This window comes from Mycteria americana, chromosome 9 (assembly GCF_035582795.1).
Source record: "Mycteria americana isolate JAX WOST 10 ecotype Jacksonville Zoo and Gardens chromosome 9, USCA_MyAme_1.0, whole genome shotgun sequence".
NCBI lineage: Eukaryota > Metazoa > Chordata > Aves > Ciconiiformes > Ciconiidae > Mycteria > Mycteria americana.
The window spans coordinates 4,130,131-4,154,587 of NC_134373.1; the positions used below are offsets into that span (position 1 = coordinate 4,130,131).

At 39.6% G+C, this 24,457-nt stretch overlaps 1 protein-coding gene and 1 long non-coding RNA gene across 3 annotated transcripts in view; both read right to left on the reverse strand.

Annotated features, from left to right (window-relative positions):
* SPAG16 (sperm associated antigen 16) overlaps positions 1–24,457 on the reverse strand; it is a 423,563-nt gene that overhangs the window by 22,479 nt on the left and 376,627 nt on the right. The gene's annotated exons all lie outside the window — the stretch shown is intronic.
* LOC142414714 (uncharacterized) lies at positions 12,690–14,901 on the reverse strand. The gene is made up of 3 exons (XR_012777165.1): positions 14,818–14,901; positions 14,299–14,351; positions 12,690–12,719 (listed from the first exon to the last, which is right to left on the reverse strand). It is a non-coding gene; the product is annotated as an uncharacterized LOC142414714 (long non-coding RNA).

Here is a 24,457-nt window from a genome sequence, read left to right on the forward strand (position 1 = left end):
TAAACATGCTAGAAAAAATAAATTCAGATAGAAGGAAAAAATATGAAATAAACCCAGCAGGTTCAACTTTAAAATAAGAAGCAAGGTATCGTTATTGATGTTCTCCTCCCCACCAGTACCTTCTACACTGTTTCCTAGGTGTGTGCAGAGAGGTGTATATAAATTATTGCCCATCAGTGGAATGTCTGAAAACAAAAGACAAACATCAGATCAGGGAGAAAAGTGTACCATTTTCTGACTTGCTGAAGGTGGGAAGCTTTACTTTCCAGTATTTCTGAGGACCTCGGGAGAAGTTCAAGCTACAGAGCAAGTTGAAAACAGATGTCCTTGACAATGATTCATGTCAACAAAAAGGGACAATGTTCAAAGCACTTAGATGTTTGTGTCACTGACCTGCCTGTGTTCAGGGAAATATTAAGACGCTACACAGCAAAGCCGTTCCCCCATTAGCATCAGGCATGCGATGGAGAATCAGAAACTAGGTAAGAAATCCGTGAGCAATCCAAGAGGCCAGAATTATATCAGAGACTTGCCATGAAGGGCTGAACCCAAGACAGGAGTCTTGCAAGTGAAATGGTAAGGTCTAGAATAGTGTTAAAATGAGGAGCTCAAATCTGAGCTTACCATGTCTCGGAGCCAATGCAGCAGAACAAGACAACTACAGCATCAACTGAGGACTCAAAAATCCCTCAGAACACAGCTGAATTGGACCCAGTGGATCCAGAAACATCTTTAGGGAAAAATTAAGAACACCTACTGACTGACACCGTAGTACGAATACCTGCTGGATCCTACTGACTGAACGCAAAGACCTAGCTTATATATATTTCAGAAGAACTGATCAGTCACAGGAAAAACAAATGCTGGCTTTGCATGGCATTTGAAGTTGAGAAGGCGACTGGTAGTTGGTAGTAGTTTAAACCACTGCCAGTTTCCTGATTAGCTCCCTTACAAATAAAACAAACAGAGATGACAGATGATGATGTCCCTATCACTGAGCAATAGTTTTTGCTACACAAATCATGTTGTTTTCTGTTTAGAGGAGGCAGCATGGTTATATCATTAAAAGAATTGCTGACAGCTTCAGTTATTAATGGTTCCAAATGTGCCTCCTGCCATCTGTGATGGGCAAAAGATAGTAGCAGGCAATGATCTGCATTGAAGTCAGCTTTCCTGACTGCTACTTAATGAAAAGGCAGAATTTTTTGAAGAACAGATCTGTTTCTTAGTGGCCCTTAAGAATGCTCTTGATATGAGTCATCTGCTTTGTAAAAGACGGTAATTTCACAGGGAAGAGCCACTATTCTAAGGAGTAAAGATACAGTTTGCACCTATGAATGCATTTTCATTACAAGCAAGTTTGGTGGGAATTGACTTTGATATCGGAGCAGCAAACCAAACTAGGGAGGGTTGGCAGCCTTCAGAGAAATAGCCCGACTTTGACGTAATGCTGTACCTGTTTGCGACGGGGTACAGTCTCTGTTCGTTCCAATTAAGTGTTTAGCCAGGATGGCAGGCACAGCCCCTGCAGGGCTGCTCTCCCCCTCAACCTCCCCCTCAACCTTCCCGTCCCGACAAGCTGTATGGGCTTGTCGACATACAGCTTTTGCTATAGCTGCAGTTTGGGCAGTGCTGGGCTTAAATGTTTTCATTAATTTTCTTTTCTTTTGCAATTTCAGTATGCTTTCTTTTCTTTCTGGAAGAATATGTTAGTCAACCAAGTTGGGGCTAAGATGGCAGCCCCAGATTTCTTGCATCAGCTGTCTAAAAATTTCAAAGAATCAACTTGAAAAATGATCAAGAAACAGAGCAAGCTGCAAAATGGCTTGGTTTTTTTTATAAATCAACAGAACCCAACTGACTTGGTGCTTGATGATTGCTCTGAGCATTTCTGCAAGCACAATGGGAGAGAAAAGCATGTGCAGGACTGAATTGCACTGACAGGTCGAGTGCCAGCGAAGGTGGCTTTGCTGGCAGGCTCGTTAGATCTCCAATTTATCCAACATAATGAACACATATTCCCTTTCCATTCTACACTGAAATTATAATCTATATCTGAATAGAAAAGTTTCTCAATCCTCTAATTTACAGTCCGCTAAATACACAAAACGTATTAAGCTTTATAATGTTTGTAATGAGGTTCTAATCATGCTAAAAATTGTGTCTTTATAGAAATCTTCAGGTGCAGCATTGCAAGCTGACAACTGGATTTGCATCTGCTTTGGCTGTTCTCAGGACTGCATTAAAGAAACTTGCTTTGGAATAGAAATAGATGAATGCCAAACTTTCCTTAAATAAAAGAAAGGGAGTCTTTGAAAGTGAAGATGAAGAAAGTTGGCCAAGTTTTCTTTTTCCTTCTCAAGTAAACAATGCAAATAAAAATATTTTCCACTGTTTGTTTATGATGGAAGGATAAAAACATCACTTTAGGGTCAAGTACAGTACACCAAAGTGAATTACTGACATTGCAGGAAACCTGCCATCAGTTGCAGCAGACTGCACTCAAAAGATGGACCTTTTCTTGTATTACACTATGCTATTAATTTTCAAAGAAAAATGAGGGTGGTAACACTTACTATGAAAAAAACCCCTCTGAGGTGTAAACAGTTTCTGTACTGAGATACGCTTGACCCTGCAAAGAGCACAAAATGAACAAGGTGGGTGTTGGGGAGGAAAGGCGGCATAGCTATAAATGTTGCCTTAAACAAGCTCAGTCTATGGCTCTACTACAGCATTTGCATACCATGTTATTTTAATCATAAGTAATTACTGAGAAACAAAAGCAACTCCTGGCAGGATAAGAACTGTAATAAAGAAATCATCAAAAACATCAGGGGATTTCCATTAAAACCAAATTTAAGAGGGTAATTTTTTAATTTTAATATTGCCAGCATAAAACAGAATTTAATGCAAGAGAGTTCACCTTTTATTTAGGCAGTTATCCTACTGGATTAATATAATGGTAAAAAACCAAAAAAGGTCAATATTTGTATTTAATCTATTCTAGTGCCAAATTAAGTTAACAGTGCTCGTGCTGAATCCATCTTGGGGGAGGTGGATCTTTGTTTCAGGATCACGGCAGCATGACAAGATGTCTCGTATTGTACCAGAAGGATCCCTGAGCTTAGAACCTCGTCTCAGGGTTTCAGTGACGACAAGATGTCAGCCCATCCCATGTCTATATGCAGATATGCTCAGTTCTTATATCGGTATACTTCTGCGGATTTTCAGCAATGTCAAACCAGTGTAGCACCAGTGGAATAAGGAAGAGAATCGAGCCCCGATCCCTCTCTCTTATATGCGTCTCAGCTCTCGTGTGGAACCTCACAGACATGAATCAGAAAGCCAAGGGTTTCCTCCCAAGAGAAAAAAGGCGGACTACTGCTGCATAGCTAGCGCTTTGCCATTAGATACTCCTTACAAGCACCAGAAGTAGAGGAGGAGATAAAAAGAGGAAGAGATCAAACTAGTGCATATTCTCATTCATTTACATTAAGTAACTTTGTATCTGAGCATAAAGCTGGCTGCAGAATACTTGGGAAAAAATCACTGTAAGGCAGATTTGTTCACAGTTCTCATCTCATGGTCCTTTTGCATGCAAAATTCGCATTAACTTGTGCATTTGAAACACAGACAGGATTCTACACAAATTTGCCCAGGCATCCTCAATGTATATTAATGTAGATACCAGAATAAAAACCAGTCAGGCTCTGCATACTTGTCTGTAAGGGCACTTCAAAAATACCATCCAAATTCTCTTTTAAAGGTGATATTTGAAATTTCCTGTCCACACGGGGAGAGAGGGAGGTTTTCCAGGCAATTTAGAACTACTACTACTACTTCCAGGTAGATAGGAATCAACCCATCCAGCCGGCCATCCAAATAGTAAATGAAAGAATGGCTGTTGTCCAAAGCTGGGTTTCTGATAGCTGCAGATTGGAGAGGCCGTGGAAGAGCTGTCATTACCAACAGATTTACGTTCTGTAGTATCCTGGCAGCAGATGCTGCTGTTGCTGAGAGGATCTACAGCACTGGGGAGGGATGAGAGTGCCTTTCTGTTGTGGCACCAGAGAGACTTGTCAAGTGCCCAAAAGCATCTGCGGGAAGCTGCAAGACAGAAGATTGTTTCTTATTCAAATGGGCATAAACTCCCCACACGGAGACAGAGAGGAAAACATGGGCTGGGAAGAGGTGTACAGGGTAAATAATTAAGAAACTACAATGCTGGGAAAATGAAGCTTCGGAGAAAGCAACAGAAATCCACATGCTCATTGAAATGAGAAATGTGACATTTAAATGACCCAGTAAGTTTCTATGAGCAATCATGGTAGGTGTGTTGTTATAGGGATTGTGTTGTTGAAGGGATTTCAGCCCTCATACTTCAGGACATAAGGCAGTTGCTACCTGCTTGAGGTTGGCCACCCCTCCCCCTCCCCCCCCGGCATGTTATTGCTGAATTATCCATTATAGGGGTCTTAAACCATTTTCTGAAGCGCCTGGTCTTGGCTTCTGTCAAAGGCAAGACACCTTAGCAACTCCAGATGAACCATTACTCTGATGCCTTATGACAATCTCTGTGTTCCTACAAATGTCGAGATTAAACTCAATTTTGATTTCAGCTAAATGGGTCGCTTTACAAAAATAGTTCGTAGAAATACTCAGTGGAAAAAAGAGAGGACAGTAACCTGCTCAGAATCTTCTGCGACTATGATAATTAAAATATAGTATCAAGGGCTTTGCCTAGAAATTATTTTAATAAGAATCGTATTATACCGTACAATGTAATGTCAGGCGATAGGTATTCCCAGTCAATTGCCAACCCATCCCACTGGATTGAGGAGATTAGTTTGATGGCTGTTTAGTTGCTCTGACGGTGCGTTGTGACAAACCCTCTAAAAGGTTAACCTGGATTGCAACTGTTCTTGATAGTAAAGAAAACATTAACTAGAAAGCCTGGATGAATGCTAACTTAGCGAGGCTGACAGTGCCAAAAGAGCCCTATCAAGAACAATGAAAAATTATCCCTGGGGTTTAAGCTAAAAAAGGGCACTGAATGATTTCTGAAAAAGTGAAAACTCTTTTGATTTTAAATCCTTCTAAAGCAAAGTCAAGTTGAAGCTGTCACCATAATCTGAATGGAAGTTTCATTTCAAATCCCTCACAGCCTATAATGTTCTGATTTTAAAGGTTAAGCAAGCAATAGAAACGCAGGTTGATTAACCCTTCTCTTCCCCCGTCCCAAACCCCAAACCAACTCAACGAACCCAAACCAGCTAAAGTAGTCAGAGGCCAAATGTAATGTGGTGGCTGACAGCTGGTGGAAACATTGATGGGGGAGGAGGAAGATCAGGAAAACAGGAACTCTACCAAACTGGAAAATGATGTCTTAGAAGACTTCACTCATCTTAAACTTCTGGCATCAGCCACTTGGTAAAAGAGAGAGAGAGAAGAGTTCTCATCAGAAAACTTTTTAACATATATGAACATATGAGGAAAATGTCTTGTTCCCCTTTGCTGGTCTGGTCTGTCAGAATGAACAATTCCCACTCCAAAGCAATCTCCTCCTCCTACTTTATTCAAAATACTTTGTTTTACAACACACTGGATAAGATCATTTACAGATCTCCCAAGTCCTTTTTTCTCCCTGCATAGCCTGGGAGCTATGTCTCTCTTCCCTCCAGAAGAGGAAGGACTTATGCTAATTAAAATCACTTCTCTTTGGGAAGAGGAACATTTTTCTGTACCAGTGTTTTCATTACAGCATTACAAGCTCTCCTCTTCTTCACAAAGCAAGAAACACAAATGACCTTTTCTATGTATGTGAGAATTCCCAGACAGCAGGGATAAAGATCCGCAGGTTCGGAAAGACACACAGGACATATATAGAGAGGGGAGGAAACATTTCACTAAAACCTTAGTAAAGGTATATAAATTTTCAGTATATGAATATCTTCATCAGCTTCTGGTGAAGGAATGGCTTCCAAGAAGCTATTCATATGTGCAAACTTAAGCATGTGCTGCACTGTCCTGAGATAGATCAGGACAGATTACTTATTATTTCTCTGGTTCTCTTAATAATTACTTTCCTGACAGGCTGCCACTCTTTCTCTCGCTTTTATCAATGCAGCCACTCACTGGCATGCAACCTATCTCTCGATTTATGTCATCTCTAAATTTGCATCACACGAAGCTGAATGACTAGATGACAAAGTTCTGGAGATCCGATGACTTCACATCTATCATTGACTTAACCTGGTTTCCTCTTCTGCAGAGGAAAGGCCATACAATAAGAGGAATGACACAAAATTACTGCCTTCCAACCCTAAGAAAGGAATGAAGCTTTTCTCGGAGAGCTTAGGTTCAACGTGGCATCAATCCAAGGCAGATCTCCAGCTCAAGGAGATTCATGGTTTTGCTATCAATAAGGGAAGACAAATTGACTTGCTCCTGTCTGAATTTTTCCCCCCAGATGCTCTCCCTAATGAATGCATCAGGAATCACAACCCCCCACTGCATAAAAATGAATGACCTCTGCAATATACCTCTAAACTTGAGCAAGAAAGTGCTGGGTGGTTACGCATATGACCCAGTTTGATGAAATTGCTTATTTCAAGCTCTAGGCACCTTCAGCATCAAAGTCTAACGACAGAATAAATAACCAGAAACCACAGCCACAACAGAAGAGCCAACAGCATAGGAATGCTTCTCGGAAGACTTCAATATCCTCCATTCTAGCTGAGAACTGTAAGAAATACTTTGTTTTAAGCTGGCTACATTGGAAAATCAAATCCTAAGGGATTAAAGTGTCGATACATGTCTCAGTAAGGTTTTGCATGGGGATGGGAAACACCATGATATATGGGATAGTTAAGCACTCCACTCTTGTTCCAGACATCCAGCAAGAGGCAAAAGACATAATTATCAACACCATCTTGACAATTCAGGAAAAAAACTCTAAGGGAATCCCAGTCTTTTAAGCTCCATTAAGAATAAGTTGGAAATCCCATCACGTCAAGCCTTCAAGGTCCTGCAATATGTCCATAGTTAAGTCCCATGGCTGTCATTGGGGAACCACTGCTACAGCACTAAAGGTTTCTGTGTCTGTAACAATTTGTAATTAGGGAGTTTTCATATAGAAGGAACAGAGATTTGCTGGATTTTGTAACCAAGCTAACTAGAACAGCAACGCGGGTACGAGAAGGGAGTACAATTTCCACAAATGGGCAAGGAAGAAAAATGATGTCAACAGCCATAACCCGAACAAAAGGAGAAATCATATAGCCATCAAGGCAGGAAAGAAGTTTCAGCATGCATTAGGAAGCCTGGCCAACTGCCCTGTGAGCACAGTGCCTTTGTATCTGTTCAACACACTCCTCTCGCGTGACTCTCCTTTCAAAAAATGTCCTTCTGCCAAAGTAACTTATCTGTCACTGAGGATGCCCCTTCACTCTTCTTGCTGAAAAAACATTTCCATTGGAAATGCAAAACCAACAGGCAGATGTTAAAAAAGGGTTATTTACATCACAGGAAGCAATTCCACATAATTTTAAATTTTCTGTCTGCATTATGTCTTACGTCCTGATATTAAAGCCGTTAAATTAGGTTAGAATCCTGTCCATTGACTGCAGAACTACTCGTAATTTAATCTTCCTAATAACATTAAGAGTGCAGTAGGATCCTTCCAAACTAAGGGTAGGATGATCTATTAGCATTTCAAGTGTGTTTTCATGCAGAATTACTGATAACAATACAAACAAATTCTATAAAGTATGAGTAGTCTCAATACATTATTTACTGAAACCTGAAAATAGAACCACTGCCTCATCAACGGTACAGTTTAGGCTTTTTAGGAGACTTCTGCAGAATTTATTAGAGCTGAAATCAAAAGTGTTCTGTAAAAGCATAATGGGGTTCTGTAGAAATGATTCAGAAATCCTGCTGTGGTGAGCAGAGAATTCTTTTTACTCTGTGTAATTGTAAAAACAGTGAAATGAATAGAGAATTAAGGGGCAGATACTTGGCATCGGCTCAGTTAAAGTAGGATTAGTCTACCTGCTGTGGATCAGGAGCTGCAGGTTTCTGTGCATGCATTTACAAACTCCACAGAAAAATGAACGCGTGTTTACCTTCCTTGCATTCATTCTGGGGTGATCTATTAAATGAAAACTGAATGAAGTATACAGAGAAGTGCTTACAGTCCAACAAAGACTACACATTGAATACATCCAACTATCTCCTACTCTATTTTCAATTACTTTCCCTTTCACGTATTTACCCCCACTACACACAAACTCTTTAGAAAATATCATATAAGCAAGTATAAGCTCTTGTGAACACACTTTTCTGAAACAGAATGATACAACTCTTCCAAAGTAAGTTTGAAGTGCCTTTTTTTGGCACACTGCTTGTAAGGATCTTGTGTAAGTAATAAAAACAGAACAATTTTTTCTGCATTTTAAGAGGTTTCTATGCCAGACTAACTCCAAGGGTGAAGCCACGTGCATTTAAAAGGCTACTCTGTGTTCGAATCACTGTGCACAAGTAAATATTAAAAAACAGTGAAAATGAGCCAGGAGTTAGGATGAGATATAGCTAGAAATTTCTAAATTAGTTGGTTCCAATAGTTATGACACATCAAGAAAAAACAGGCAGAAGAGCACCGTATCATTAGATTTGGGATAAGGACTAAAGCACAGGTTTTACTTTTCATGTGGTGTCAAATGCTCATATTTAAAGCACACTGAAAGGTATTAGTTACCGTTTCTACTGGCCATGTCCATTTCTTATCACTTGCACCGGAAAACAAAATAACAAAATCCGCGGCATCACTTCAGGATAGAAATTACATATCTGTAAATGTATTTTTCCATAAATGACTCCTAGCATGTTTGAAACAATAAATCATCTCCGTTTTTCATCTGTTTCTATCTCCTTTTAATGTCTTATTTAGTTATCTTAGCAATACTTTTTTTTTAACCCAGGCTAAGAAAGAGTCCAGGATTCATGAATTTAAGAAGCGTTTTTGGCTTTGCTGACAGCCCTAAGGGACCCCACCGCGGGCAGCAGGAGATGAGCATGCAGTCAGGAATGATATCCCTTCTCTTATGACCTCCAGTTTTCTTGACAGACAAAACACCTCGCAGAGTTGTAAGATAAAGGCCTGGGATGATTTTTGAGGCCACAAAGATTCTGAAAGTCATTTTTATATTCTTTTTAATGGTATAAAAAAGGGACAGCAGCAATACTAGTGCTATAAATGACTTTACGAAGAATCCCTCCTGATCTTCACACCCCAGACTCTCTGTCACAGGCACAAGTCTAATGTTTTCATTCATCATCTCAGCGTAGATAAAAATGATCCATTTTTTGAGGAGCTTATTGTCTTTGGATTACTTCTTCTAAACACATAACCTTATCTATTCAAGGTGGATGCCTGGCTCAGCCATGACCTTGTCAATCTCATTAAGTCTTGAATGAATTTTCTCAAATTTTCTTATCAATCAAGGTAATTGCTTCTTGCAGGAAATCCAATCTTCTGTTAACCACATCATTACCTGGTGATCGAAGTCCTCAAACTCTGTGTAAGCTGGAATCACTCAAATCACCCAAGAGAACAGAGAAGCCTAAATTTATAAACAAATCTCCACATCATTTCTATTTCAGCAGCTATTCCCCAGTTTGTCAGATACCTTGAACTATTTTTAAGAATTAAAAATACTTTTACATCCTAGTTTTACATCAGGCTTTAGAGTCATAAAAGATGACGCTATCCTTGCAAAGGTCGTGTAAGATGAGAAGAACATGAAAAGAAGGAAGAAAAAAAAAATCTCTGCAAGAAGTGGATTTTAAGCAGGGATCTGAATAGTATAGTAGGTAAAAAGCTAAGAATATGAGAAAATCCATACAGATGGGGCGAAAGGTCCATTTAATCTAAATCCTCCCTACCTGGGAAAGAGTCTAAGAACAGGGCAGGAACGTAGTGATATTTCCTCAGAGTAGTTTCCCGGCCATCAGCAACCTGGAGCTTTCCTGAGCCGGGGCAGTCTGGTTATATTTAACAGCCCACACTGGATTTTTCTTCTGTGATTCCGTCCAGCTGATTTGAACCTACACAAGCTTTTAGCACATACAATGTCTCCATCTCTCTTTTACCCATGAGTGGCTTGGATGCCATGCTAATTCAGGCCAGAGAGAAAATGCTTAACTTTGAAATACGGGAATGTAATTAAGATGATTGTGAAGAAGGGTTTGGGGAGGGCTGGGAGCAAGTAAGGAAACTTGCTGTTCTGTTGATACAGATCATGGTCAGAAAGATTTACCAAGAGGTGCCCTACTTTCAGAGAGACTACATGTGTTCTTCTACCAATGTAACAGCTCCCATGCTGTGGAGACTAGTGTTATATGCTAGTAATTCTGAGCTTTTATGAATCAAAAATAATTATTTCATGCACAAAAATAATTAGTATTTCAATTAATATTTTTACCAACATATATCGATGATCTTTATTTTCCACATTTGAGAAAAAAATATATTAATATAGAAAACTGCCTTATCCTCTCTCCTAAGGATCTAGGCAGAAGTGCTTCTCCTGTTAAGTTGGTGAGGATACCATCGTTAACTTCAGCACAGCCAAGATTTTTGCTGTTGGTGTGTTGTAGCGAAGCTGGTGGGAAATCTTACCAGGTCCCTGAACAAAATGAGCAAATTCCTACTCACATACAAATCTGAGGTGACTATGCACACAAACAAGTGTACACATATAGTAAATCCTTTAACTATCTGGTGTTATGTATATATGGACTTTCTACAAACTTTAATGTAAGAAGATACCCAGTCCAGCCAGCCACATATCTATATGCCTTCCAATTCACCCCAGTTAACACTTACACAACCGTTGGGGCTGTCGGTGTTCTCTGCGAAGGAGGACACTGGATGATGGTATCAAATGCACTCATGTCAAACTCTGCTCTCTCAGGAAAACTACGTTTAAACTTCGTCTCCTGTCGTGTCCTGTTCCACACAACACAAGTAATTCATCATATTGCAAACCTTATTTTGCACTACAGTAAGTATTTCTCAGTCTGTTAAGCTGCAGATTAATTTTCCTCCCATCTCAAGTCTGTTACGTTATTGGAATGGTTACTTTCCTTCTGTTTCCAAACTTATTAGCTTAATAGAATAACTCAAATCGAATGCATGAGAGGGAAAGGTGCTTCCCAGTGGTTACAGTCTCTTTGGCTAGTATTTGATTAACACTAGCACTTCTCCTGATCACAACTAATCCATACTCATTCGTTAAACTTACTGGGCAATACGGAGTTACAGTGCACAGCTGCAACAGAGAGAAACTTCCAGAGGACGTGCGTGAACCCACTGCCTCGAGCCGTCTCTGATGCCGCACAGTGAGCCAAAAGGACCAGGCATTTACATGCTGGGCAAAGATACCCACAGCTTGAAGATAACATGGGGTTTTGCTTGTTTGGAAGAATTACAACTTCAAGTCTTCTGGAAAAGACTCAGAAAAGACCTAAGGCAAATCTAGGACCTAAGACAGACTCCGCTCGGTGTGAAGCGGGAAAGTGTTTTACCTCTTGCAAGGACTACCTGGCACTACACTTTCCAAGTGACCACTCAGCATCACCAGGAGACTTTGGCACGTCCAGAAACAGACCCCAGCTCCACTCTGGAAACTGTCACATATTGCAGACCTAATGATTTATAATTACAGTCAGATTTCCATTATTTCATTCCCCTTCCCCCACAAGAAACCTAACACTATGACTGAAACAGAATAATCACTTTTATGGAGGCTTTTGTAAGAAGATCACTAAGAAGAACAGAAAATATGTTTTCACCAGAGAATTGTGGCTATCCGCCGGAGGACTGAAGAACAAGAAAATGACTGTGATTGTACTTTACAGTTCACCTCTTAGACAAACACAAGGAACACAAGGAACCCAAGGACAAGGGCAGCACAGAAAAGGAGATGCACGAGTGAGCTACACAAGGTCAGCAGCCACTTTATTTTCCCTTTTACGTGACCTAAATCTTCCCCTTTTATCTCTTGCTCTGGTCTCATAAGGAAAATAAATGCTGGATTTCCGGATAGCCTGCACTTGCACAATGACTATATTTAAGCCTGAAAAAGATTTTTGGCTGACTGCAAAATTTCCAAAGACATGTTTTGCATTAAAAATAAGACAAAGGCAACGACAAGGTTTTCATCTTTTCAGAAGTGGAATTCTCCACAGTCGGTGCCCATCCAAGGCAGGAAACGACAGCTTTCCACTCACAACCTCCTAGGTCGCTCTGGAGAACTCTGCATCCTTACAGCATGCATTTCAATACTGCTAACTAGGAGGAGTCAGTCATTAGCAATAAACTTAGCCTCAGATAAACAGCAGATGGAAAAATCAGAATAAAGAAAGATCCCAAAATGCAATAAACAGCAGCTTTTGTTAAGTGGGAGGAAACGATGTTGTGGATGCATTAGTGCCGTGGAGAAGACTGCAGAAGATGACTATGTCCAGACTTAAAACTACCTATTCAGAAAAATATTCACTTACATAGAAGATATTCACAAAATGAGCTTCAGTCTTCTCTCTCTCTTCTCTCTATAGGTGAAGGTGAAAGATGGGCCTCTCCAGAGAACATGCCAGAGAAGTCTAACCTCAGGGCTTTGAATGGCCTCCAGCAAAACCGATCTCTCTCCACCAGCCTAAAAAGGGATCAAAGGGAGTTTGGCCTTCCAAACCCGAGCTTAGCTTATGTAACCTCACGTAGTGGAAGCCTAAAAATGCTCTTTCTGGGGATGTTTAGTCCATTCTGATAGGCATCTCACATGCCTACAATAATGAGAGGATCTCAAGAAATGACATTATTATACAGCGAGAGCTTTATTTTGTCATTTTGATTAGCCTAGTCTATGTGCTGGTATCCCCCCAGGGACCTCAATCAATGATCAGGGCTCTATTCAGCACCAAAATATATTCCTATATAATCAGAGCGGGATCCCAATAAACTGTCACACCGTTACTATATGCTAAGAACATACTGCTGACATTTAAGCTGGTAAATTAATATCTTAATTTTTTTAAATGACTACAGCAGTGTGTTTACAGATGCAGAATTAAGCCTTTGCTCTATTATTCATGAACACTGTTGCTACTGATGTGAATGTCTCATATACTAATTGAGTTTAAAGGTTACGGTGCGCCCTTCCAGATGTAGTGGCCCTTTTAATCAGCAAAACAAATAATGCAGCACATTCATTAACAAGATTTTAAAAATCTTTTCAGATGATAGACAGAAGTCAAGCATTAAAAATATTCACTTGAAATTCCCTTTTTCTAATGCTTAATGTTCCTTGCCTATAGGTATGGAATTATCTGTAAAGCTAATTCGAAGGTAAAAATAAATATAAAATTATTGCTAAATAAATGATTGCTTCTTTGTTGCTCATGCATCATATAATTAATACCATGATGTGATCTAACATGTTAAGGAAATAAGAATTTGCCATCAGCAGGCTGAAAGAAATTTGTTTATTAGTTTACTGTGATTCAATTTATGAGAATGTGCTTCATTGATCTTTGCAAAAGAACTTTAATTGGAAATGAATATCACAATCTATTTACCACACCACTAAACCCAGTCTGCTACAGTTCATTAAAACTACACCTGCTATTTAATTTTCCAATAAGAGAAAAACTTTGAATTAATACAATAAGAAGCAGTTAGAAAGGAGGCTCAGTAGACCACTGTTTTAATCAAGGTGTTCCTTGCGTGCCCTTATGAAATTCTGCTAGGAGCTGATTTGGATTTTGTGTAGCATTTACATCAGAGCTTGAAATCAGACACTGTGCATTTTGATTACTACTTTCAACGTGCAAAGTCATTCCTCCTTTGCCTGAAAGATCTAAACCCTATATCCAGCATGCAGATTCAGAAGAAATATTTGAACGCTTTGGACCGTTGATGCTCCTGCCCTAAAGCAAGGGCAAAAAGACCAAAATGACCTTTTCCATCTCTTGTGTGATCTCTGGAGATTTAACCTGGGGGGCAGTGTCACGTGTATCTAAAGAAGTGAATCGAGGAAGAAGAGAACAGGGTATAATATCCTCATGTCCTCATCCCCATATTTAAGCAAGAGTCAGAGCAATCCCAAAGGTCTTGGAGTCTCTAGAAACTGTATTATTTGTGGGCTTTTTCCAAGGACATATGCCACATCTGCCACCTTTATTACTAGATGGGGCAAGGAGTCCCCTTTAGCTGGCTGACTATGGATGAAGAGTTACCTGGCTCCATGTTTTGTGATAACACGGTCACCGAATCCAGGATAGAGGTCCCTCTGCCAAAAGACAGAGTGAAAATAAAGCAAAACCATTACCAGATTCAGCTGGCTTAATGCAGGTCTTCACACACCACTCCTCTGAGCCACAGCACATCCTCATGGCTCAGTTCAGATTTAGAAGCACTTACAGTTTGTCAGAAAGGTTAAATTCCTGGCAACATTGCATGGCGGCCCAGGACTAAGCGCAAAGTCAGGGTTGTTATCCTTAGCATTTAATACAACAGGACAGCAGGAAGCATGCAGGATGAGCTGAAAGAAGAGAAAGGCTGAGCCCCAGTGACTATGAACGTGCCATGAGCAGCTACCACTACGACCCACTGCAATGAGCATCCCACCTCCCCAAAGAATCAGCAGGAGCCATGGCACGGCTTGTCAGCGTAATAAGGCATCCCGCCACGCAGCAGCAGTACCCAGTTACTCAGGTGAGCAGCTGGCCATGTGACGTGACGCACACTGAACATACTTTACATTAGAGATGAATGAAAAATTCATTGGGGATAACAAAAGATTGATTTGGCTATCTCGGACAATTTTTCATGACTGCTTCACTGGAGTCTCTTCTGTTCAACGTACCTGTGAAAACAGCAACAAACCCCTAACTGGGCTAGGACTGGGACATTTTCCCCCCAAATAAACATCACACTTAGAAGTAGCCCCCCGCCCCCTTCTTCCCACTGGTCAGTCATTTCTGTGCTTAACTGTGGGGCCAAGACTTAGTCTTGATTTAGTAAAGTTCCTCAAGAGTGAGCTTGCTAAAAATATATAGCTCTTCCTGATGCAATATGTTTATCCTGATTAAAAAACAAGACCGCAGTGAAACACTGTAGTCTCCTTCCCAAAGCCTTTTTCATTTTAACACAGTGTCTAATTAATAGGATTCTTTTAACATGATTACCCTTTCTACAATTTTTTAAGAGGTTCTGAAAAATTAATTCTTTTACAGGTCATACTCAGATTGTTATAATTTTTCATTAAAGATGTTTTGCGGGGTCAACTTCTGACCCTGCATTTTGCAAAAATGGAAGGCACTAACTACTGCAGAGTTATCATAGATTCATCACGACAGGAAAACATGGTATTGTAAAGCCTCATTGGGAACTTTGCCCTCTGGCTAGTCAGACCGTCTCTGACAGAATTATATTTTTCCTCTAGAAACACCCATTTGTCAAAATTGAAACTGCTCCCTGAATGAAGAGGTTTCAGGTGATTCTCCAGACCTGGAAAAACGTTGGAAAAAATTTAGGAATGACCAGAATGTTCATTCTGACATCTCTGGGATGAGAAATCTCAAAGGGAGGTTTGCTTAAAACCGCTTTTCATTTTGAAATTTAATTTCACGTCTATTTCCAAAAGGTTAAATATAAAATGAAAAAGAATGAAGCTTGTAATGAAATATTTGGAAGATATCAAAAATAAATATGCTGAAAATATCAAAAGTAAATATTTTCACTGGCCACCTGATTTTTTCCCCCTGTATGCTAATGTATGATGATTGTCAGATCACCTTTTATGTCAAGTGGGAATATTTTTACAGGAAGGGATGAATGGTTTCCGTTTAGGTCTGTTCTGCGTCCTGTGAAGAGAGGGCTTTTCGGTGAGCACCTATGCGGAAAACGCAGGAGAGGTGCTGACAACACGGCCAGGCGCTTTGGAAGGCCAAGATCTGCCGAGGACGGAGGCGGCTCAGTGGGCTGTATGACAAGTTGCACTAATGCTTCATCGCATCAGATGAAGGAAAGCCCTTTAGCAGGGCCCATTTTTTCTGACTTTCTGCATGGGCCTATAAGTTGGACTGTTACATTAATTTTCCTGCACTTAAATTGTTCCCTACTGGCTTGTGAAAGTATGATTAATATTCTTCAGGAATCTGTTATTAATTCTTCATTACAGTGTAGTCGCACAAAAGGCAAGGGGAATATTATGTCTGGCTTGTTGCACCTCACCAACCATTTCAATAAATATCTTAAAGAACAGAGGGTGTGCAGAGAATGAAGAGTACCAGGAACTGCTTACATTCCATGCACTGCAAAATAGATCACCAATCTGTCTGATTTAATAAAAAAATAGTACAGAGCAGAGTTAAATCATAGAGTTGGATGTTGAAAAGTACACTACTGTGAATGTGCCTTAATATATTCAGCACTGAGATGGATATGTATTATATATGTTATTTATTTAGCTGCACAAAGGCAAAAAGGTGGCTTTTATATGCTATACTGTTCTAATAAATATCGCGGTTCCAAAACAAAATTATGAATGGTATTCAAAATGAAGTACACCCAACACACGCGACCTGTAAATAAAGAATATCCTATGGGGGAAAAAAGAGCTAAAAGAATTCACCAGTGAATAAATACAACACAGCATAATTACAGGCTCTTGTGTTTTTCAGCCACGGTACAATCACGCAGTTTACTCAAAAGTCTTTTAATATCCTCTGGGTACATACTGCATTTACGAGAAAGCTTTCTATTGTGAGCTCGCTCTCGTCCCTGCCTGGCCCTCCACACTCCTTAAATGTCCTTTTGGGAAACAGTCTGCACTTGAAAGGGGATGGAGCAGATTCTTGGAGAAATAATTGGCTTTTTGAAGTTCTAATTTTGACCATTCTCCCTTTCTCAGATCCTCCAAAGTCCAAATTCCACTGATGTTGATAGCTATTTTTCAGTTGACTCTGATTGGCCTTGGACCACGTCTTTTTGTGCTAGGTCCCAAATTTATTTATTTATTATCTTTTCTGGCTATTAAGGAGAGGAAAAATATTAATAATTCATTTATGCTAAGTTATCGCCTTACTATTTTTAGTTAAGACAATTTAGCAAATCAGTCACTTTAAAGATACTGTACTACCCCAGTAATCCAAGTATGTGTGATCACACATATTTAGTGCCGCCTGTGCCCACTTCCCCCCGTTATGTGTCTCCTGGCAACGTGAAAAGAGTAAAGACAGAAGAAGCCAATTTTGCAAAGTCCTAATCGTTATGCCGAACTTTAAGGGAGCAATAATTCTGAAGTAATGTGACATTACGAGTGGACCGCAGCACTGTGTGTTAATGCCAGCTGATTAGGGTTTCAGCTATTCCACCATCGAGTCAGATGAGATCTGGTACTGTTATTTTTTTTCCCTGCAGGTCACAGATATTCCACAAAAACACTTGCATTTTGGTGGATATGTAAGTATTTATATATAGTACTTTGGCGCTCTCTTTATTTTGAGACTTCTACGACGCGGGGAAAATTTATATTGGAAATCCAGTTAAAATCAAAGTCAGAGAGATCTTTTATAGAGATTATTTACTTTAAAAGGACACAAATATAGTATCTTAAATCCATTTGTCATTGATACAAATGGATTTGCCTCTTTCTTGCTTTGATCAATGGGAATTTGGTAGTTTGTGAGGCAGTTAAGCGTTCCAAAGCTTTCCAAAGGCAAAAAAAGGCTGCTACAAGTTGTGTTTGTGGAAGTACCACCTAGTGACAATGATAGAATTTGACTGATTTGCTAAACCATGAAATCAAAGCTTGCTTTGTTCACAGCATTAGCACATTTTCTTTTGACTGTGTATTTATTATAGAAGGTGCACTTAAAAAAAAAAAAGAGACAGAATAAAGCTATTGGGATTGAGATCATGGGGGTATTGAATCAAAACCAGGTTCACTCAGTTAACCACTAACAGAAGTCTGTATTAAGATACATTTTAAAGCAGTCTTGGGATCCGAAAATAAACTGTCTAGATACGAATCTGAATCAGCTGAAGAATACTGTTGTTATTACAGAGAAAGCTGAAGCTTTATGAATGAAGGCGGACTGGCTAATTCAAGGTACAGGACTGGATACAGCACCAGTCTCAGAGTGAAAAGGATAAAACCAGCTTGCTCCCCCGACACAAATTACACATGTTGAAGTGGATTACAGAAGACACCCATTCTAATGAAAAGAACTGCAGAGTGAACACTCCTGAGATGACAATGAGATGAGAACTTGTTCTCCAAACCCCACTCTCCAAACCTCTCTTCCTCCCAGCGCCTTGGCACTCCTAAGAGCTCTCAATCACTCCTTTCTGTTAAGTACTTGCTGTCTCATTTCCCTCCTGCTCATCATTTACCTGCTTCAGCTCCTCTTTGTTCCCTTAAAAGCAGATTAAACTTTATCTGCCCCCCCCCCCCCCCCCCCCCCCCCCCCATAACTAACCTCATCTTCAAACATGACCTCCAGCCCTTGCCATCCTTGCAGTGGGAACCTTGCAAGTACAAGTACTGTGTTAAGAGGAGGAGTTTCGTTGAAGCTTTTATTGATGCACACTTCCCAAGGCACACAACGCGGTGCCCAGGGAAGCAGCAAGGCCGGGTTGGACCTTGGTGAAAGGGTCCTCTAAGAAGTAACAAGACACCCTGCCTTTTCCTTCCAGTCTCTTGCCATCATACTAATTAGCCATGGAAGGTAAAAGTTCAGGATTAAACTGTGTAAACATGAATGTCCTGAACGATGGACATGGATCACTTCAGAACATGCAAGAAATAGAACGTGGTCTTGATCTTTATTATGTGTCATTTTAAACTAATCTTTAATCTTTATAAACACGTATGAAAACTCCTACAGTATCACATATCAAAGGTGAGGTACATGTCACCCCACTTGAGCTAACTACAGGTTGTATGTCTAGATGATACTTGTGATTTATTTAAACTATTTTTGGATGAGATGAATCATCATTCAGAAAATAGCTCTTTATCTCTCCAGAGACCACAGAGGGAGCAACTTCTAGATGATTAGAGTCAGTTGAGATGGAGTCTTTCACAGATAGATGAACAAATCGAACAAAACTGTGTAAATTAGGAAGATGTAATGGAATATTTTGCCTGATTCTCAACTGCAACATGTTAATTGGCTATTATTTGTAAACTCCTGGCTTTGTTTACACATATTTAAACAACAGAATGTGGTTAGAGAAGCAACTTCTATTGTTACTTTGAAGCACTGATGTTAATTTGGTAAATTTTGGAGAAGCAGTCAGATATAAGCTGGAATTGTCTCTAAACATAAAGACACACTTTTAATACTATTCTTTCTCACAAGATGCACGGTTCGCAGGAAAAAATTCTTTTGTAATCAGTAACCAGTTCAGTCTTAAATGACTGATCTTCTTCATAGCACAAAATAATCTGTTCACATTCAATGTAATAGCCAATCCTGGCAGAGAAAAAATTTGAGGAAATATAGTTACAGCTTACATGAAAATATAACAGAGATCAAAGAATATAAAATAAGTAATAGAGCTTTGATAAAAGAGTATGGTGAACACAATTCAGAAATGTTCATTTATCAGATAGGTCTGTAGAAGTCTGCACTGACATTCGGAATTTGGATAAAATGCACAAGTTTTGATCTGTCTCTGGAAAGACCGAGGAATTGCTACTTCATCCAGGATATATACTAGAGAAGGCTTTTCATATAATTCAAATGAGCACAAAGTATAGAGAAAGAGTAAGAAAATTCTGATTCAAAATCAAATCTGGATACAGGGACTGTGAAAATTTGGATTCATATTGGATAGTCTGGGTCTGAAAAGATGTAACTTAAAGACTCAAAGCAACTCCAGTTACAGCTAATCAACAGGAATATGTGGAATTTGTAAGGGCCAGATTCCAGTTACTTTACTCATATTGAATTAAGAGTCTTCCTTTACAAAAGAACCCTTTTAAATCAATGAGTCTACTCTTGAAGCAAGAACATCACATCCAGTGTTCCTTATGAGTTGATATAAACACATCACAGATGTCTGGTAGAGATAGACCCTACTATCTGCAGCTGCACAGTATTGACTAGTTGTCATCCTAATATTGATTATTGGTTAGATTACAGATGCAGATTACAGATGCATGTGAATGAGAGATTCCCACGACATGTCAAAGTGGAATTAGCTTTCTCATGAAATCAAAATAATTTCAAAATTTCAAAATTTTTTGCTTGGGTTAAACATTAAGATGCCTTGACGGCTTTTAACACGAAGACTTACTGCATATTTATTCCAATCAAATTCCTAACAAACAGAGATGAGTTCTAAATGAATTACAATCTCTTAAGAAAAGATCTAGGAGCTATTGCAGACAGCTCAGTAATTCACATAGCAACATTCGCACTAGCAAACCAGACTGCAGGCTCAGCAAACCAGACCAGCAAACTCCTGCAGACATACAGGAGTTCCTATATGAAATATGTATTAAATGTTGGCATTTCATAGTTTTAGAAGACACACTGAGGTGTGGTCACTCTTGCTTTGAAAAGGTCATACTAGAAGCCAAGATGCTTCAAGGAAAGGCAAAGCAATGGGCACAGACATGAGAGAGGGTGTTCCCAAGGAAAAATTACATTTGGAGAAGGTGAACGTGACGTGAGCACACTCAGCTCCACTCCCAGGTGAAGGACTGCAGCGTGGTCCTGCTTCACCAACAGCGCAGTCAGCCCACGGGGACCACGGCATGCTGGCAGAGGCACAGACAGACTGTGCTGGGCCCTCTGGTATATGGCTATGCCCTAAACATACATACAGGTAACCTTATATACTACAGATAACCACGTCAGTGTAAGAAACAACTGCTTCAAGCTATCCAGACTGCTTTTTTTGCCAGAAACAGCCACTCCTCTGGCAGTCTAGCACATGAGTGCAAAATCCAGAAGCCTAGCTTTATATTGTCCATGGGAGAAGAAATGGCAAGCAGCACAAGGTGGTAGCATTTTAACTTGTCACAGATGTCTGGCTGGTAAATGAGAGGCAAAGACCTTCCAGAGACCAGAGACTGGCCAATGTCAAGAGCCAAAGCAAGGAAACTGGAGACAGCTTGGCATGGAGAAAAGGGGGGTATAGGAAAATAGCATGGGGTAAGAGGTTTCCTTTCCCACATTTAGCTTGTTAAAAAGTAAGATTACGGAAAAATACTGCAGTTATCTTGCAGTGCCCAATGACACTTCACCTTTCTGAGTATCAGAACCTTATATATCAACTTCAGAGTATTTCCTAAGACTCTGAACTCATTTCTTTTGCACTGACCATTACAATTCCCTACTAAGGGATATGTTTGAAAGGAACCGCTATTCTCCTCGTTTTTGGGGACACAAATGACCTTAAACACAGAAGAAATTCTCTGTAGAAACTGGGGAATGTCTACAGACTGGCATATGGCTCATCAACGACTTCACAGCAACCCAATCCACTGATCACAGAGAGAGTTCGCTGATCATGCCTGCTACCTCTCCTGCTTCCGACATGTCAGGCCCGAGAGAGATGCATTTGATCGTAGGATAAATGGAGATATACAACACAAGTGAAGGAGTATTAATGCCCTTTTCAAAGTTCCTCATGCAACTTCATCTGGAATACAGTGTAAGCTGTAGTTTACCAGCTTAGTCTGAAGTGGCAGAGCTGCCAAGCCCAGGGAGAAGATCAAGGAAATGAGTAGATGTAATGTAGCAGATCAAAAATGGGGTCTGAGCGAGGCTGAGTCTGACGTGACAACGTAAGCTACAAGAGTAAGCACGACGTTTTAAGTGAAAGAAAAACATACAGGAAGATAATTCAGTATGAATTGACCAATTAGGAATAAATGTAACCTAGAAATGAAAACCATTAGAAATGCGAGGTCTTCAGCCAGCCTTGCAGTAGGATTAGTGGGGAGCAAAAAAAAAAAACACCAAAACCACTTAAATGATTTTTAAAGAGAGCTTGAAACTTTATGTATGAGGAAGAAAACCATCTGTGATTACTACACTAAGAATGACACTGTAACATCTGTGGTTTAGGACATAAATTGATCTTCAGTGGGAGTTGAGATGAAACCAGTACACTATACATACCTCTGAAGAGTATAGAATAATGGACCACAGGAAAAGTCAGTCTGTTTCAATAAGGTAAGAAGTATACTAGCCTCTTTCACAAGTTAGCTGAAACCAGTGGTTTTCCAGTACTTTCAGTGGAATATGAAACATCTTATACATGCATCCTCAGTATTTAATTAAGTTTTTCACTTGCACATATATTTAGTTAGTTTTCAATGACGCAAAATTACTAGGCATACTAAGATTCACTTGCCATCCAACCTTTTTAAAGGTCGGTAAGTTAATGGATCTAACATTTAGAGACATATTTTACCCTTTGTACATTCCTATTAACTTCCACAGAGTAGCAACGGGAAAGATTGCTGCAAAGTTCCCTCATGTGGTTAATTTATCTGTAGAAAGACTTAGAAAAACATGCAATACAAAAAGCATTTCAGCTTAAGAGGGAGAGGGAATGGACACAGACATTATATGCACAGAAGATGGAAAGGCAAATAGGAAGGGAAAGACTTGAAATAGTAATGTCTTGGCAATAAATGCCAGCCTACCTGAATTTGAAGGCAATGAAAAGAAAAAGAAGATTAAAAAAAGGCGCAAACAACAATATTTTGAATTGCTAAAGATATTGTTTTCTCTTTGGAATAACTGTTTTACCATACACATTAAAATGTATGATTTGCTTCATTAATCATACTCATTTCCCTTCCAGAGGTACAGATATGATCACAACTTATTTCACAGGACCAATATAAAAAGGTTGAGCTTTTATTTTCTTTCATTTGAGTGTTCAGTCTGATTACGGTGAAAACATTTCCACCCCGAAAAGTTTAAATGCTTTGTACCTGAATGTACAGGCTGCAATAGCCAGCGGCATCTTTTGCCTACCTGTAGTTTCAATTCCAAATTCCCTTCCCTGACTCAGGAAAGAGAGATCAGTGATTTATTTCTAAACAGGTTACCAAGAATAAAAGATCTGGTTCTAGACTTTTGGACTTGGAGAGAGCAAAACCAGCTGCAGCATGAGTTTAAAGGGGAAGAAGATGAGGAAAAACATATGCAGGTACAGAGGTACGCTTTTGGAGTTACATGGCACTCGGTTAGAACACCACGTACTAATAGTGGGATTAATGAGGATTGAAAAGGAAACATTCTAGAGAAACTGAATGGAGCCAAACATTAAGGGTTAGAAATACATGGGGAAATTACTTACTGAATCATTAAAAGAAAGGAATGACAGGTCATTCTAACAAAGAAACTGAGAAAGGCGAAGTTCAGCAATACCACGGTTTAAATGCTTCCCCCTAAGATGCATTAAATGAAATTCATTTCATATGAAGAAAGCTTCTCCTGAATTTATGGGCAGAATTTGTCTTTGTGCAGCTACCAAGGAGAAAAGGCAAGTGAGATCGCATTGAATAACAATCAAGAGAAGAAGGGGAAAATTTTCAAAGACAAAATACATCGGTGGAGGGCTGCCTGGAAAAGGGGGTTATTCTCTCCACAAAAAAGCACTCTGGATGAACAACAGGCATATCTTCAAAATTTTTTTTTCAGTCAATATGCTAGTCAATCCAGCCAGAACTGCTTTTACAAAGGCAAGCTAGTCCGTTGGTATTTATCATTGAAAGTATTGCTTTGGTATGAAATTACAGAGGAACAATGCAACTAAGGAAGTGTATTACAGAGGAACATTAAAACTATGCTCTTGGGCAGGTGTTTTTCCTGGAAACTAAAAGAAAACAAGAGAAATCTTTAATAAAAAAAGAAAAAAATTAAAGCAAGGTAACAAATAGAAGTCAGATTCACAGCTGGTATAAACTGGAAGGAATTCTTTGTCTTCTCGTTGAGGACACACTTGTTTGAAGCAGCTGCCCAATGACAGCAGTGCCCTTCATTTTTTTTACCTATTCATTATTTCTGCTCTTCTCCAGACCTTGTTTCATTCCACTACAAAAATGAGCAGAAGAGAAAGGGAGTAAAAGGTACTTGTCCCTATCGGGTTTTCCCATTGTTCCCTTCCCATCATCCACAAAGTCAACATGATTGGACTTTCTTTGGATTTTACTTTTTCCACAAATTCTATCCCAGTAGCAAAATCACTGCCTTTCCACATGTGAAATGTTTGTTAAGAGCACATGCCAGAGCTGCAGCTGGGACGTAACTCCCTCCTCAGCACAGGAATTAATCTGACTTACAGCAGCTGCGGGTCACGTCCTGTGTCTGCACAGAGTAGTACCGGTATGTTGAATAAAGGTTTGTTTCTCGGTGT